The sequence below is a fragment of the Chelonia mydas genome, chromosome 13 (assembly GCF_015237465.2).
Source record: "Chelonia mydas isolate rCheMyd1 chromosome 13, rCheMyd1.pri.v2, whole genome shotgun sequence".
Classification (NCBI taxonomy): Eukaryota; Metazoa; Chordata; order Testudines; family Cheloniidae; genus Chelonia; species Chelonia mydas.
Window position 1 is genome coordinate 12,260,326 of NC_051253.2, and position 16,884 is coordinate 12,277,209.

The following is a 16,884-nucleotide window of genomic DNA, read 5'->3' on the forward strand; positions in this document are numbered from 1 at the left end:
CTGAAGAGTAATTCATCATTTCCAACTCATTCCGGATCATCATTACCAGCACTGACCAGAGATAGGGAATGCAAACACTGGTTATTTTATTTTTACTGTTTATTACTTGTATTGCTTAAGAATCCCAGTCATGGACCAGGACTCACTGTGTGAGGTGCTGTACAAACACAGACCAAAAAGACATTTCCTCCCCCAGGAGCTTACTATCTAAGTAATGCAGGGGGAGGGAGGATGGGTATTAAGCTTCTGTTTGTTTCCTTTTTTGGACACAGGAGAGGCCCTGGGAAGTACCATAAGATCACATACATTCATTACTTACAAAATAATCTCGAGAAGGTTTTTAGTGCTGACATCACATATGAAAAGCTGCGTCCTCACTGCACTCATTTAACCTTGTGATGTTGAAGTTTCATTTCTTTTTCCCCATTTTGTGGCTGGTAAGTGAAAGCAGATGATAGCCTCAGTCTAAACTTTAGCTGCTGTTGGTTCCATGTCACTGGCTGGCTTGATTAGCAATAAATTCTTGTCAGGGCAAGACAAGCCCAGAGAGTGTTGCAGATCAGGACTGAAATGCACAAGTGTAGATACGAAGCTTTAAATCCCTGATCAACATTAGATAAAGCCAACTGAAAGTGTGATGCTTGCTATATACTATCTACTTGTCATTTGGCTAGCGTCAAAAACACATGGAGTGGCTGGTTTTGTCCATTAGTTGTATTTAACTATAGTATAGTTGAGTTCCTCTGCTCTCCTCTTAAGACTGACATAAACACTGTATTTTAAATACCCTTTAAAAACTGTGTAGGTAACACGTTAAAGTAGAATAATTACAACACTACTACGGTAATGAACAAAAATATATGTATATTGTGTATATATATTATAATAAATTATATGTATAATATGTATATTATATAGAAAGAAAAGAGAGATTGATAGGCTTTTCAAGACCTAGGAGGACTAACATCATTCATAATACTAAATGATACTGTGCACTCCTGTAGTGGTAATTAGTAGTTCACAGTTGCTGCCTGAGTAAGAAGGAAGCTTTGAGATTACCACAGCTTTATGATTAATATATGCTATGTATCCTGGCATTTTAATCAGCTGATGGAACTCAGCTCTGCATAGAAACTGATGCCAGGATACGATCCTTTGTGTCTGACTGAGCCTAAAACATGAGGATGATTTTAGATAAAATATTTACAAGACATTACAGTCTTGGATTGTAGAAATCATGCCTCAGTAAGCCAATTTCTCTTCCTTTTACTGTATCCGTGGATCATGCTTTCTCATGTAAAAATAAGTACTCAAATTACTACTTCAAAACTGCTAGCTTTGGAATGTCCTTTTATGTCAATTTCAGATCAGCGATTTATTTAAGCTCCATTTTTCTGGGCACACTGAGGATCTCGCCTCGAGGCATCCAAAGAGGCTGTTAGCGGATTTGTTGCCAATCTCAGACAATGTTTGTAGTTATAGTTTCCAGCAGGGTGAGCTATCTTGCCCCACAGTCTGGAAAAAGGAGGAACAGAGAGGTGAAATACAGCTGCTTCTGAGGACAAATGAGGAGCAAGTGGCCCAGTGCTACCTCAGCCAATCCCCAGGCACTTCAGCTCACCAGTGTACTCACAGTCCTTTCTCATGGTGATGCTAGTTTCTGAGCTTTCCATTTCTGGGTCTGGCTAGGGAAGGAGCTTGGATGCTGAAAACCTAAGCCAAATGTAAACTACAAGGGCAGCTGGCTCCGCTTGTACACAGGCTTTATTTCTGAGAGGAGTCAGCTTGCCATGTGTATATGGTGATGACTTTTCCTGCTTTTCTTTTTCTAAGAGTTCATTAGAACAAGCCAGAAAATGGGGGACATTTTGTGAACCTTGTCTAGATTGTTAAGGCCAGAAGGGACCATCATCACACCTTGTAGTCTCACCTCCTGTACATCACGGGCCCTGGAATTTCATACAGTTACTGAGCCCCATCGCTTATGTTATGAAAGCGATTATATGACACAGTTATCTGTGATAGCAGGGGACTGAATTCATTGACCCAGGGGGTCCCTTCCAGTCCTCTGTTCTTGTATCTTTGACTAAACCCTATTTTTGATACCCCAAAATTGTCCTTTTTCATCAAAAATATTTGCATGTTGCCATTTTTCGACCCGTTTGGCATTGTAGGAATGCTGGCAGTTGTATTACAGGAACATACAATTCCTGAAATGTTTCTCATTGCTGGTAACAGGCTGATGAGAATCAAGAAGGTATGCATCCGATGAAGTGAGCTGTAGCTCACGAAAGCTCATGCTCAAATAAACTGGTTAGTCTCTAAGGTGCCACAAGTACTCCTTTTCTTTTTACGAATACAGACTAACACGGCTGTTACTCTGAAAGAAGGTTACAGTATTCTGTCTCCAGTCTGTGTTTTTGAAACGGTAGGTGCAGCCACAAGTAGGATCGAATCTGATCCCCACCAGTTCATTTTTGACATAACATATTCCTTTGCCTCATCAGGCTAAAAATGAAAATGAGAGAATCTTAAAGGTAAACCGCAAAGGATTTTGAAAAACTTAGGCCGGTGCCATCATTCCCCTTCCCCTTCATTATGATGTATAGGGAGGGCGTGACATTTGTAAGGGATTTTTTTCCTGCTTGTTTTTTAACTTAGAAATATCAGGAATGGTAACTTGTTTTTTTGTGTGTGTTTTTATTTTGTTTTGTGGTTTATTTTGCTTTTTGCTGGTGGCGTTGTTGGGGATCTTATTGTTATCGCTCATATCATAATTGAACGGGAACGTGTATTTGGCTCTTTAACCAAGATGACTTTTCTCCAACGTGTTAAGCAGTCATTGAAGTGTTTGACTAAAAATCCCTTCATCTGCTCCCTTTCACTCTCCTGGTTTTTATCATTTTCTTAATACTTTAGTTACTTGAAGCCTGCAGCTGAGATAGGACCTGAATGTAAAAAACAAACAGGGAAAACCAAAAATACCTCAGGTTCTTTATATATTATAACAAAGAGAAAAATAAAGTAAGGCAAACGGCTTTTCCCCTTTCCCCCTGCCTCCTTTGTCAGTCACCTTCAGGTAGCTAATAAGAGTCCAAACTGGAAAGTGTCAGGAACTCAAACCACTTATTTCCTATGTGGCAGGCATGGCACACAGATGGTGAGGAGGGGCTGCAAACGACTAAGTAGATAATAAACATTTATTATTATTATTATTTATATTATGGTAATAGTTAGGTGCCTCAGTACCTCACTGTGCTAGGCGCTGTGTAAACATAGAACAAAAGGACAGTCCCTACCCCAAGGATCTTACAATCCTACAGTCTATTTTCCTTGCACCGCCATCCTTTTTCTACAAGACACATGCAATGCAGGTTCCATCTGCCCCACAGCCCGGGAGAACCCAGGCTCTAAAAATATCCTGCAGAGCCCCAAGGCAAAAATCCACTCGTGTAAATGATTTAGTGAGACTCCCCTGAAGTCGGAAACATCTGCTGCCAGTCTACAGTGGCCAGGGTAAGTCAATGGAAGTTGCTACAGATTCACACTGAGAGAACAGAGGTCAGAATTAGGTCCAAAAGCCACTGTGTGGCCTGTCTAAAATGGCAGAGTTGAAAACATCCTAAAGCTTATCTTCCAAAAGACCTACAGCTAATTGAAAAGGGGCATGATGAGTCTTAAATAGCAGTCAAAGGTCTGCTAATTGTTAATCAGTTAATGCCAATTGAGATGCATTAATGAGAGTTACTTGATACAAGTTGCCTCAACTGAGACAGCTTATCATCCTCAACTGAGACAGCTGGTCTTGGCTAATGTACTTCAGCAATGCTCCAGGAAATGCCTTGTTTGGTCAAGGAAGTAGATATGCCATTTTCACTCTGTTGAACAAGATTTACTCAAAGTATAGATCTGAGTCATTTCAGCAGGAAGCAGTTCCCTCCATCTTTGGTATAAAGCAATTATTTTGTCCATGTGGCATGCGGGGTTCTGGCTGCACTGTAAGAAATGTAGAGTGCAAGAAAATAAATCCACATAGACATCTGCTGTCCTGCATGCTCATAAACTAAGAAGGGCCCATCGCAGCTCTGCAGCTTTAATAAGGCGGCAGCATCATTTCCCATTGTCACAAGGCTGGAGCAAGCTCGTCAGTAACGGAGCTGGTTGAAGAAATTTCAGTGGAACAGTTTCTGTCAGGCAAAACTGCTTTGCCAGAGTCAAGATACATCACGGGAGCATGTTGATTTTTGACAAGAGTTTTCTAAGAAAAGTTTTCAAACTGATTCCAATTGAAATGGAGTATTTCATTTCGACTGTCTCATTTGATTTTACATTTTTAACTTTTTAACAATTGCAATTGATTTTAATAGTATATATTATTGATGTGTTGTATTTATATATAGTCTATAATAATTAATATTTGATGTTATCATGTTTGGGCATTTTTGAAATGAAACATTTCAATAAGGTCATTTCAGTGTTTCTGAAATGAAATATTTTGGAATTTCCATTTCTCTGTAAATTTCAACATTTTGTCCCGAATTTAGGATGAAAGGAAATTTTGAAATGTCAGAATTTCCCGCAGGACGGGAATTGTGTTTTCTGACTAGCTCTAGTAATACAGATCTGAGGGGCTGCTCCTTGGGGCAAGTCTACTCTACAAAATTAAGTCGATCTAAGTTACGTCGACTTGCAGCCACCGCAGTAATTAAATCGCGTTTGCATGTCCACACTATGCTCCTTGTGTCGGCGGTGCATGCCCTCCCCAGGAGCACTTGCACTGATCTGACTATCAGTGTACAATATTGTGGGACAGCTTCTGAAAGGCAGCAACAGCCGATGTAAGCAACGCAGTGTCTGCATGGACACTGATTTGACCTAACTACATCGACCTAAGCGCTACGCCTCTTGTGGAGGTGGAGTTATTAAGTCGGCGTATTTGGCGACTTACATCAGCGGGAGCTACATGCTAGTGTAGATGCTTACAGAGTTAGGTCAACATAAGCTGCCTTATGTCCATCTAGCTATGTTGTGTAGACCAGGTCTTAGTAGGGGATAGTTTTTGCCCTAGGAGTTCCCAGATGTAAGAGAGGGGTGTGGAGGGCCATGCCAAAGATGCACCACTGGGAGAATTCTGTCTAATTTTAGGACTCCATTATGAGCTCTCTTTTTTTATCTTACCTATCCTGTGCTTTTTGGGGTTTTCCCATAAGACTCCTAGGATTCAGGAATAAAACACCCGGCTGCTTACAGGAATATGAGAAGCATTTTGGTAACTGCACCAAAGCCCTGGAATTTCAAATATGCGCTATGGTGATTCCACTTTATTCCTTTTTCTTTTTTATCAAAATATATAAACAGCAGCTGTTTCTTTTCCTGATTGAAGGAGCCACTTCAGTGAGCAAACTCAGAGAAAGCCCCTTCTGCACTTAATCATATGCTATCTAGCACACCAGCACAAAAGCATTTTCATTTTAAACACTGAATGAAAATATTATTTTAAAAAGTTTTCTTAAAAACTGTTCCTCAGAATGTGTGCGCACACGAGCACGGAATGTCTACACTATGGAGACTACCCCAGCAAAAGCTAGGCCATTATAACCCTGTGCCGTAGATGCCACCTATATCAACAGCAGGAGTTTTTCCGCTGGTGTAGGAACACGACCACCCCAGAACTAAGGGAATGTTTACTCTACAGACACTATGCCGGCACCTCCCCAAGCAATGGTAGCTAGGTTGACAGAAGCATTCTTCCATCAGCCTAGCTGCATTTACACTGAGGGAAAGGTAGCTCTGTTGATGGAAGCCCTCTTCTGTTGACATAGCTGCGTCTACACTGGGAGTTACATCAGCATCGCGACATGTTTTTTTCACACCCCTGCAGACATAGCTATGGCGATTTCCATTGCAGACCAAGCCACACACCCGAACATTACTCTCCATTGCACAAACCAGCATCTCCCTTTGGTGATAAGCTATCTGCCCAGCGTGGCTGAACGTTGTCCAGGGCATTATAATGAAACGTCAAAGCTTGAACGTCAAAGGTTGATCGATTGAATTTAGGCCACTCCCTTATTCTGTAACCACCCAGAACATACTGGGCTGGACCTTCAGCTTGACTAGGCTAAGGTGGCTCTACACCACCTTTTCCCCTCCCCCATTCCTGGGGCTGGCCTAGGCTGAGCAGGATGTGTATGAACAGTTGCAATGCTGACCTAAGTTAGCCTGGAGTAAGTTCAAAGGCTCAGGATCATCATAGTGCAGGATGCTCTGGCTCCACTCTGAGGAGCTCCTTCTACACCGAGAGGCAATGGGTGGGTAATATGGGTCATTTCCCATGTGACCCAGGACTCTCCAGCTACTCCTTTAGGGTAGTTTTAAATAGAGCAGGTCTGGAATATTTGGACAAAACCGTTTTTCATTGGAAAGGTCCAGGATGGAATTTCTGGCCATACACACAGAAAGAGAGAGCAAGAGACCCCCAGAAAGCCAACTGGTCAAGGCACTCACTAGGATGTGGGACACCCAAGCTCAAGTGCCTGCTTCAAATCAGGCTAAGCAGGGACTTGAGCTGTAGTTCCCCCACATCCCAGTTGAGTGCCCTAACCACCAAGCCACAGAGTCAGAAATGGAATGTGTGTTTTCTCACCAGCCCTAGATTTAAGACCCCTCCACACCACTGAAGTGGCATAAAGGGGGAACAATCTGTGTGGAGCCAGATATCTGCTGCATTGTTGATGGTGGGGTGGAGAGAACGGATGTGGGATTGGTGCTCTCTTTGATTCCCAGGTGCCTGGGCAATGTGGAAGCTGCACAGACTGGCCTGTACACTGTACAGTGTGGTGCAGTGGAACCAGCCTTCATCTCTTATAAGCACTATGTAGCATGATTTCATTTCACCCCAGAGCAGGGGAGGGAGATGGTGTTCCTTCTGATATAATGATGTATTTCTCTGGAGAAGATGGTCTTTTAAATAGTCCATTAAGGTTTTTACAGAATTAGCACATGGTTTTTTTTGTTCCCTTCTTGGCTGCCTACTCCCGTCCATCTGCCAACTGCGTAATCTACCACCTCTTATCTCCAGCACATTTTGCTTCACCTCCTGCTCATTTTCATTTTATTGCCTGGCTAATCTCATCCTCTTGCTTTTCTTCTAACTGCTCTTTTTCCTCCCCATCTTCTGGAATTGAAACCCCTTTCACTTTTGTTTGCGTAACTCAAAATTCCTTCACTTCACTTTCCCTCTGTGATGCGTCTCCAAACTCCTGCTCTGGCTGCACATTGCAGTTTATCGGGTACAAAGGTCTATCATCATCTTCCTTCCCACTTTACCTAGACTCGTGGGAGTCTTCTCGTGCTGTCTTCATCCTTCACACTAATGCCCTGATCCTTAGGTCCAGCTGAGCTCAGCATGGTGCGTGACCCATTGTGGGGGAGGTGGCTGTATGCCTCTGATCTCCAGGGGAATCTACAGCTGCTCACATAGGAGAACTTTGTGCCTGCATCAGGGCCAATAAGAGAATTCTTATTAGTGGAGATGGCCCCAAAACAAAATCCCAGACTAGATCATCTCCAAACTCTGGAGAAGTTTGAAGCCAGATCTCAGCTTGCAACTTGGATCCAGTTGTACTGATGACTTTATTCAGTGTTTCAACATTACCACCAGGATTACTGCTTCTTTAATATTTAAAGAACCAGGAGCACCTGATCAGAATCAAGGCCCCATTGTTCCTCACACTTAACAGGATTCTCTCAGTGCTCAGGACAGAGTCACCACCCGCAGAAAAGCATCCATTCTGGAAGAGGCCTCCTTATCAGCTGTGTGACAGTAAAGGGTTTCTTCTGCAAATGGTGGCTCTGCAGAGCGGGAACATGCGGCCTGGCATAATGAGGAAAAAACAAAGTGCAAAGAGTGGCAGGACTGAAATATAACGGAGGCCTGGTTTGCACTAGGATTTTTCAGACCGATCTTTCCCAACGGGTCTGGATCCATTAGGGATAGCTGCAGCGGTATAGATAAGGCTCAGACAAGGACAGATGTTTTACCACCATGCCATCTAATCCAGTCCAGAGCCTGTCTGAGTCTTGTATATATGACAGCTTCCACCAAACATTATCAGTGACCGGGAATCGGTACCTCTCATAATGTTGTCTCAGGTTCTGATCCAAAGCCCATTGAAGTCAATGGGAGTCTTCATTGACCTCAGTGGGCTTTGATTCAGACCCTTAAATTACACCCTGCAGTTTCTGGATGGACCATTTCCTTGTCTCACTTAGCAGCCCTGTTTGTAACACCACTGAGCGGTGATGGATTTATCATATCTTTCGTGCAAAACTTGCTGTAAATAGTCAGCTTACTGACCCTGGATATCCCCTGTACAGACCTTTCCATTAAGAAGAGACCCATATCTCTCAAACAAAGAGACTGCCACTCCATCTGTTCTCAGAATTGGCACAGGATACCTTGCATCCATCACAGATACTGCCTTTCCAATTTGCTGGGTTGAGAATAAAATGTGTCAAGCTGGAAAATTCTGTATTAATGATCCCCAGAAGAGGCCTGATTCTGTTTGCCTTACTCACGTGAGTAACTCCATTTGTATGAGTAAGTTGGGCAGGATTTGTACCTGAGACAGCAGAAATCGATAGAATACATCCAAGCACCAGAATCCTTGTTTAACTGGCGCATCTGTCAGACTACGTACTGCACAGGGTCATTATTGCTATATTGTTATTTGTGTCAGAGTAGCAGCCGTGTTAGTCTGTATTCGCAAAAAGAAAAGGCGTACTTGTGGCACCTTAGAGACTAACCAATTTATTTGAGCATAAGCTTTCGTGAGATGAATGCATCTGATGAAGTGAGCTGTAGCTCACAAAAACTTATGCTCAAATAAATTTGTTAGTCTCTACGGTGCCACAAGTCCTCCTTTTCTTCTTGTTATTTGTGTTGCACTAGCACCCAGAAGACCTCATCAGGGATCAGTGTATCATTGGAAATAGGAAAGAATGTCTGTGCCAAAGAGCTTACAATCTCAGCTTATGACAAGAGATGACAGTCATAGTGAGAATGATTAGGAGCAATACAAGAAGTAGCAGACTTCAAACACCAGCTGCTTATCCAATGTGGAGTGTTTTGTAGGTGTTAAAGGGATCCTCCCTAACTTTGGGGAACACTAGTGCATCTAGGGCAATGCCAAGATCAGCCCTTTAGGTTCACAATGCAAAACTTGCTTCACTCTCAGTCAGGTTGGTCCCACCTCCAGCGTTTTGCCAGGAGTTCCAGATTTGAACTTGAAACCAACCCCCAAATTCAAAGCACAATCGTTGAGTTTGACCAGGTTTGGTGTCAGAACCACTGTATATGTGCTGAAAATAGATTTTCAGAACAGCTGTTTAGAAATCCCTGGCACTCTTGCACATCCCCACAACTGGGAGTGGGGCGGGGTGTCCCTCTCAGTGAATGCTGCCATTTTACCAATACTTCCTGTCGGAATGTCCTGTCTAATGATGTACACATTAGGGCACCCGGGCACTGATCCCAACTTCACCCCCATTTACACTGGTGCAATTCCACTGACTTCAGATCAGAATTGAGACCAGGGGTCGCGCCTGTCATTTGAACGCATGACAGAAGCAAGAGACTTTCAACGTTGCTTTAAGGTGAGAACTGAGGATCATTGGTCATGGGGCAGGGATGGGGAAGTTTGCATAATCACTGGAGTAGGACAGAGGACTTCACTCTCCAGAGCTGTCAGTCCAGTATACTGCACAAGCACTAATTCCATTGTGTTGGTTGCATGGAGTTGTGATGCTAACATACCAGGCGAATGTTGAACTCTGAAGTCCTTACTCAACGAAAATGTCCTTGGACTTCAGCAAGAGGTTTTCCCTTGAGCCGAAACTGAGCAAAACCTTTGATATTTGACCCAGGATGACCCAGAGTTTATTCCAGGGAGCACTTAGGTACTTTTTCTTGCACTGGTTACCCCAGCTCCTCCCTAATTCTCAGCTTGCACTGCCAAGCTTGCCGCATTTAGCCTCTCTCTCCTCTCTGCTTTTATCTGCCAACGTGTTTAAGAGTGTGAGTGCTGAAAAAAATGCAGGCAGCTTAAGATAAAAGCCAGCAGTGTGCTTTTAAAAATAGCCTCTCCAGCACTGTTAGAGGTGCCAAGTACATGGGTGCTCAGGAGAGGGATTGAGTGGATTTAAAAGACACTGTTTAAACAGAAGGTAAATAAGTGGCAGGAGGAGCTGCAGGTCATTTTTTTCCCCTTTCGTATTGCTCAGATAATGCAACATATCAGCGGGCAAACTCATTATAAAAATAGAAGCGGCTCTTGGCTTTCAGTGGGTGACACTCAGGCTCCAGCTCTGGCAGACCCTCCCATAAAGCATGCGTGGGAGCAAAGCAAGTGCATGCTAATGAAATGCACATGGAGACATTAAGTGTTCAAAACCAGCAGCAACGCTAGCCCTCGGCACTCACACTTCCTTAAGAGACTGCCCTTTGCAGCGAGCAATGTGTGCCTTTGTATTACCGCGAGCTGTGTGGCACAGTAGAAGCAGCATAGAAATCTGAGGGCTCTGGCAAACATATCACTGAAACATCCCTGCTTGCTCGGACAGAGCCACAAAGACGGCAACCTTCCAACACCAGTGATTGCAGCTAATTGGCAATTTAGTTTTAAAGTGTACGGTCTGGTGTCGAATTTTACAGAAGCAGAATTTGTGAGTGGCATTAGATTGATGCAACAAAACAATTGCCCTGAGAGCTTCCTTGGAGTTTTACTGGTGTTTTCTATTAGCTAAATAGACTGCAGAGGACTAGAGGATCTGTAGCCCTGAGCAGGCATGTAAATAGGGCTGGGGGAAGGAGCCTTTCCTGCTCCACCCATTGTGCACTCATATAACCCCATGGTGAGTGTGTATGCCTATCCTCTGGATTGGTACGGGGGCCTGTAACACTCGCTCACACTCAGTCACAGCTCCTCCTTCAATACTCCACAGCAGTGTTCCTGGTAGCTCCAGCTTTCCCAGAGGTAGAGCTGAGGAGGCGTGGGGACTTGAACTTTTGACACCTCTTCCAAGGACGTTCCCAGAGAGGCTGTGTTTCAATCAGAAATGTGTTGCTCAAAGCCACTGAAAAGTCTCCCTTTCTTGGCCAAATGGAGCTCCGTCCTCTTTCTTATAACTATAGAATTCTGAAAACCCTGGCCCATTTTCCTCCCCAGACAAGCCTGGTGACATATCTTTGCTGTCCTTCAAAGTGATGCTCTTCCACCTGTCTGTTCAGTAGAGGCCAGAGAATGTCGCTTTCTCTAGCAGCTGTACTTTGAAACAGTGCTTGCCCAGCCAGGGGTGATGGCCCTTAGGAGCTTTGCTACCTGGAGAGCCAAAGAACTGCTGAAGAGGAGCCAGAATAAATGCTTATGTGTAATAAGTAGGCCAAATTCAGGCTTCAGTTGGTTTGGGTTTCTTGTCCATATTGAATTGGACAGTGCTAGAATCTGAGAACCCAGCTTTATTTTCCATTCTCCAGCTTTCATTTTTAGGTGTCAGGAAGTAACGTGGCCTAGCCTGAGTATTGTGGCCCCTTGAAAAGCATGTTTGAACAAAGACACATTATTTAATCTTTCTCAGGCACCCTTTACCCGGTCTAAGAGGAGGCAACTCTACCAAAGGCCATAAAGTTGACCCCACTTACCGCAGCTCTGACTTTGACCCGTTGTTGTTATGGACATGTAAAACCACTGTTAAGCCAAGAAATGAGAGAGAAAAGTAAAGTGACCTGTGTTCCTAATACAGTGAGTGCTACCAGCACAGGATCCAATCTGGCAGCATCACAACAGTCCCTTCAACAAAGTGTTGGCCCCCTAGTCAGGAAAGTACTTAAGCACATGCTTAACTTTAAGCATGTGCTTAAATCCCAGTGAAGTCAGTGGGTCTTAAGCCTGTACTTACATGCTTTCTGCAAAAGGACTTTTGTTGTCGCATCTCATTATAGTCTTGTTATCAGCAGTGCGTCCCATTCCCTGCACTGCCTTTTCCCTGCGCTTCCTTAGCTTTCCCATGCACGTATCCATCCTCTCTCCTAGCCCAGGAGCCACTGATTTGTCTAGAGGTCTCTTGTCATCTCTGAAAAAGCCGTTTCAAATGAAATGGTTGTCCCTCTCTGCAAAACCTTCTCTGTGTTGAGTAAGGACATCTGGCCAATGAGTTTAACTGAAATGGCATAGCCGGGCACTGTGTTTTCTGAAGAGGGAAGTTTAATGTCTCTCTAAAAAAACAATCTTGCCCATTGGGATAAAATATAACAAGGTCTCTTAAAACACATTTATGCGTAATCCTGTATACACAGAATCAATTTTTTTATCTCCACTGTTTGTTTTTTAATATCCTGCATTGGTAATATTTTCCAGACTCTACTGTCTCCAACTTATTCCTATAAAATTTGCCATGGAATATTTCTTGTGCCAAATACCATGAAGAAGCATCAGTGTTAAGGACTTGAGTGTCATGTTGTTCTAGTTAAACACAGCAGAGGGCATTGTTATTATTATACAGGATCATCCAAAGACTTTTACTGTATATATTGAAGGCAAAAACGTATGTTGATGCAATCTTAAGGTAACAACTTTAAACATTCCATAAGAGAGTGGTCTGAGCCCTCTTCAAGGATTGTTAGACATTTCCCTTTCAAGCCAAAACCTGAAACCAAGGGATTTTTTTATAGTGTTAGGGCTCAGCCCAATAGCCTTCAACAGTTGTAGGGGTTATTGGACATCAGTGGCAACGAGACTTTGGGAGAGTGCCCCTAAAGTTCATCATGGCCCCAATCCAGCAAAGCATTCGCTTCCCTGTAAGTATGCGAGTCGTCCCACTGAAGCCAATGGGGCTACTCACATGCGTAAAGATCCGCATGTGCTTACGTGTTTTGTTGGATTAGGGCCTGCGCGATGGGTTGCTGGTGAGATCTGAAGATTCGTTCCCTCTCTTGTTGGTGCAGTTTGGGTGTCAGTCCCATATTTGGAGATGCGGATACATACACTGCATCATCTGGGAAAGTGGCTATTGCTGGTCTTTCTAAACTGCCTCAGAAAAACATAAAGGGATGTTCATTGTAAACCCCAAGCTGGCTCTGTGGCTTTGAATTGTCCTTCCATAATGAATAAGAGCCAGATTTTCAGAAGAACTCAGCATGTTCTCACTAGGAGCTGCTGGATGCTGAGCACTTTTGAAAATCTGCCAGTTTCTCTTTGGTGACAAAATGGGAGCTGAGCAATTTTGAAAATCTGTCCTTAAAGATGCATTTTTGTAACCTTGTCTACACTAATCTTCCCACCATTGCTTCCCGCAGTGCAGTCACAGTGGTGGTAAGAATAGCAGGAGCTCTAGTCTAGTCAAGGCACCAGCAATGTTTTAACCACTACGTTGTCTAGAGCATCTCCGAGCAAGGTTGATGACACAGTGGTCAGTAGGCTGGTGCCCACCTGTGTCTCGTCTACATTAAGGTTCCCATCATTGCTCTCACCAGTAGAGCTGCAACTGGGGTGGCAGCAGCAGGCAGGGTTTTTAAAAACAAAAGTCAAGCGCAAACACTGCCTCAGTTAGCAGAGGGCTTAGAATCCAGCCCAGCGCTTCATCCCATGCATCAGGATTTCTCCACAGCTCTTCGCAATGCTTCCGAGTCTCTGGTCTGCGATAAAGCCCTTCATTTTAATGCAGGATGAATGAACATTTTTAGCAATCTGAGGAGAGGGGGCAGGGCGAAGCACCAGCCTTTATGTAAAGGTTTTCCAACAGCTACTCCATGGAAGGCTTCTGTTTGGATCCTGTAGGGCTGACATCCAGTCCCAGAAGACTTGACAGCAAGGAGATGAGCCACATGTCAGCAAACCTGGGAGTCTGGACGCTCCAAACAAAAGGATGGGAAGGAGTCTAAACACAGAGACTGGAGTGATGCTGGAAGGCTGGCAAGTGTCAGTGAGAAAGAGATTAGCAGAGCTCTTTGGAATGTGGATCCTCATTAGCCGTTCCAAATAGAACTGCAGCCCTGTTGACTTTTGCTCAGCCAGTCAAGAGCTCTCACACTCCTGTTTGCCCTATTGAATGGGAGAATGGGAAAGCAAAGTGTGAAATAATCACAGGGATTGTGTTGTATTCTTGCTGTTCTCGTGTCCTCCGCGGGTTGAAATGCATGTGTCTGTACAATATCGCCTGCGGTGTAGTTGTAGCCGTGTCGGTCCCAGGGTATTAGAGAGACCAGGTGAGTGAAGTAATATCTTTTATTGGACCAACTTTTGCTGGTGAGAGAGAGAGAGAGAGATGCTTTCCAGCCACAGAGCCTGCAGAAGAGCCCAGTGTGGCTCGAAAGCTTGTCTCTGTGATTATTTCACATGTTGCTTTTCACATTCTCCCAGGTCGGAGTGAGAGCTCTGTAGCTCGGGCTCAAACAGAAGTTGGTCCAAAAAAAGCTCTTCCCTCACTCACCTTGTCTCGCTGTACAGTCTTGACATTTTCCTTTGTGCCATCAAAACTCAGCATTCTGACTGTTAACACGGCTAACGAGGGCCCGAGGAATTGCCAAATATTACATGAATGTCTTTGTCAAAACTCAGGCTGCAACTCTGTGTAATCCAGCTATTTGTTTACATTAGGCCAAAGCAATAAGGACCTTATTTGGTCATGGCCTGACTATTGCCAACTTTGCATTCAGATCCTGTGTCACTGTGGTTTTTGTTTGCTTGTGTTATTGCTGCTTCGGTTTGGGTCTCTTTGGGACTATATCCATTAGGGCTCAGCATGTGCCTGTGGTCAGGTTCCCTTGTTTCAGTTCCTTTTTTAAAAAAATGTATGCCCATCCACTGGAGTAGGGAATCAATAAAAAGACAACCGTGCAATATGCCTGGCTCCCATGCACACTTACATTGAGCTAAGATGGAGAAATGATGCATTCTGTATTCTGCAAGCACTCTTCTGGGCCTGGGAAATCCCTAGCTTTTGGCTATATATGGCATGCAGTACCTCACTGAGTATTGTTTAAAGAGGGTATGTGGCAGTGGGCATCCAGGAGGATTCTTGTAAAAACCTGGCACAAGAAGTTGTTTGACAGAGTCTGACAAACCAAAGCCTTTACGAGAAAAAAAGAGAGGGGGAAAGAAGAGAGCGATTCAAACCACAGCGTATGCAGTGCCAAGTGCACGCTCTGTCTGTTTGGAACATAGGATAAAGGGCATTTAGCACTACATCATACAGTAGGCATGTGGGAATGAGGGTATCAGTCACTGGTGGTCCTGAATTCAAAGCTTTGCCAATCAGCAGTCACTCAGGAGGAAGTGGGAGCTTCAGCAGAGATTAATACTGCTAAAATCAGCAGATTAGGATCCACTAAACTACAACATGGGACTATAGACTTTCTCTGTTGAAAAAAAAAATGGAGAGTATTCCCATAGATAGCTGCTATTCTAATATTGTTGTGCACTGTTAAACAGCTGCCATGCTTCACCCAAGAGGTAGCTGCATTCCAGTGTTGGATCTCTGCGTAATAGTTTTCAAGCCATTGGTCACTGTTGTAAAGCACGTAACTGTTATTATGCCTATTTAGTATTTCAAATGCAGTAGCATCCAAAGGCCCAAATCAGGAACAGGGATGGCCCCTGTGCATGTGTAACCCACTGGTCAGAGTTCCCTGTGTCCCTCTCTGTGCCTGAGCTATAAAGTATGGGACTCTGTTACAGACCTCCGCCTGAGAACATGGCTCTGCAGCTCAAGGCATAGCAATACAGGCTTCCAGCTCTGAAGGCTCCCATTCCCTCCTGAATGGAGACTGTGATATACATGGAGGCTTATCTAGGATTCAAAGTGCGGCTGTGGGCCTCAGTCTTGAGATGAGCTTCCACTGTCCACAGTAAATACGTAACTCACTGGTCAGCGCGTGTAATGCACCCCCCTCTGTGCCCAAGCCGCAATGAGCACATGAGTCTGTTTTAGCCTCCAGCTACTGAGGCTGGCTGGTTAGCTCAAGCTGTAGAGTTTTATGCTCTCAGCTGCAGAGGTCCGCAACTCAGTTTCAGGTGTGTGAGCCAAGATAGCGGTCATCACACTAGGCACTGTCCACATACCGTCACATGGCCCTTCCCTTGAAGACTTTACGCCGAGATTGTTCTGGTTGAAAGGTGCTACCCCAATGTAGGATCATTAGCATATATTTGTTAGGATGTTTTCGTAAAGCGCATCCCACCCAAAGACAAGATTGATTTTAAAATAGAATTGCAACAAAAGGTAGCTCCAGTCCCGTCTAACCCTATGGTTCTGTGACTCTATGGCTTGCTTGTTGGCAGTTTTTGTTTGTATATTTTCGGGGGTTGTGTTTGGTTTTGTTTTTTTAAGGCACACCACGATATTTTTCTTCAGTTCAATAGGTATTTATTATAGATATAGGAGGTCATGCTACCTATTTTAAGTACCATAAAAACTGATATTTAATTTAAGTGGGTTTGTTTAATTTTAAATTGTCTAATATATTCTATATTTAGCTGAACCTGCGATGTTTAATGGGGGGGGAGAGGGGAGAGAGGTGGAAAAATGTTTCCAGTTTATCCCATCTCTTTTTCAAAGGGTACAATACAACAGAGAGTTTTCACCAAGCAAATGAGTGCTCCAGCCAGTGTCTGTTGTGTGCTGGAACTATTTAAAAGGTTTTGAAATGACCTTACTATTGTAAAATATGTATCGCTTTTGCCTCACAAACTTCTAATATAGCACTTCGTACTCCAAAGTTTGCAGTGCATTGGCTGACAGAATTGTTTTGACTTTGCTTTGCAGCTTGAACAGTGATGTAACAGGTCATGTCACTACATTAGTCATGATGTTGGAACCAAGGCACTG

General features: G+C 43.8%; 1 long non-coding RNA gene across 3 annotated transcripts in view; it reads left to right on the forward strand.

Annotated features, from left to right (window-relative positions):
* Nucleotides 1-291: 291 nt before the first annotated feature.
* Nucleotides 292-16,884, forward strand: part of LOC122462811 — a 44,335-nt gene continuing 27,742 nt past the window's right edge. For all 3 annotated transcript variants that reach the window (XR_006285624.1, XR_006285625.1, XR_006285626.1), the window contains exon 1: nt 292-437. This is a non-coding gene — a long non-coding RNA (uncharacterized LOC122462811). The remainder of the gene's footprint in view (nt 438-16,884) is intronic.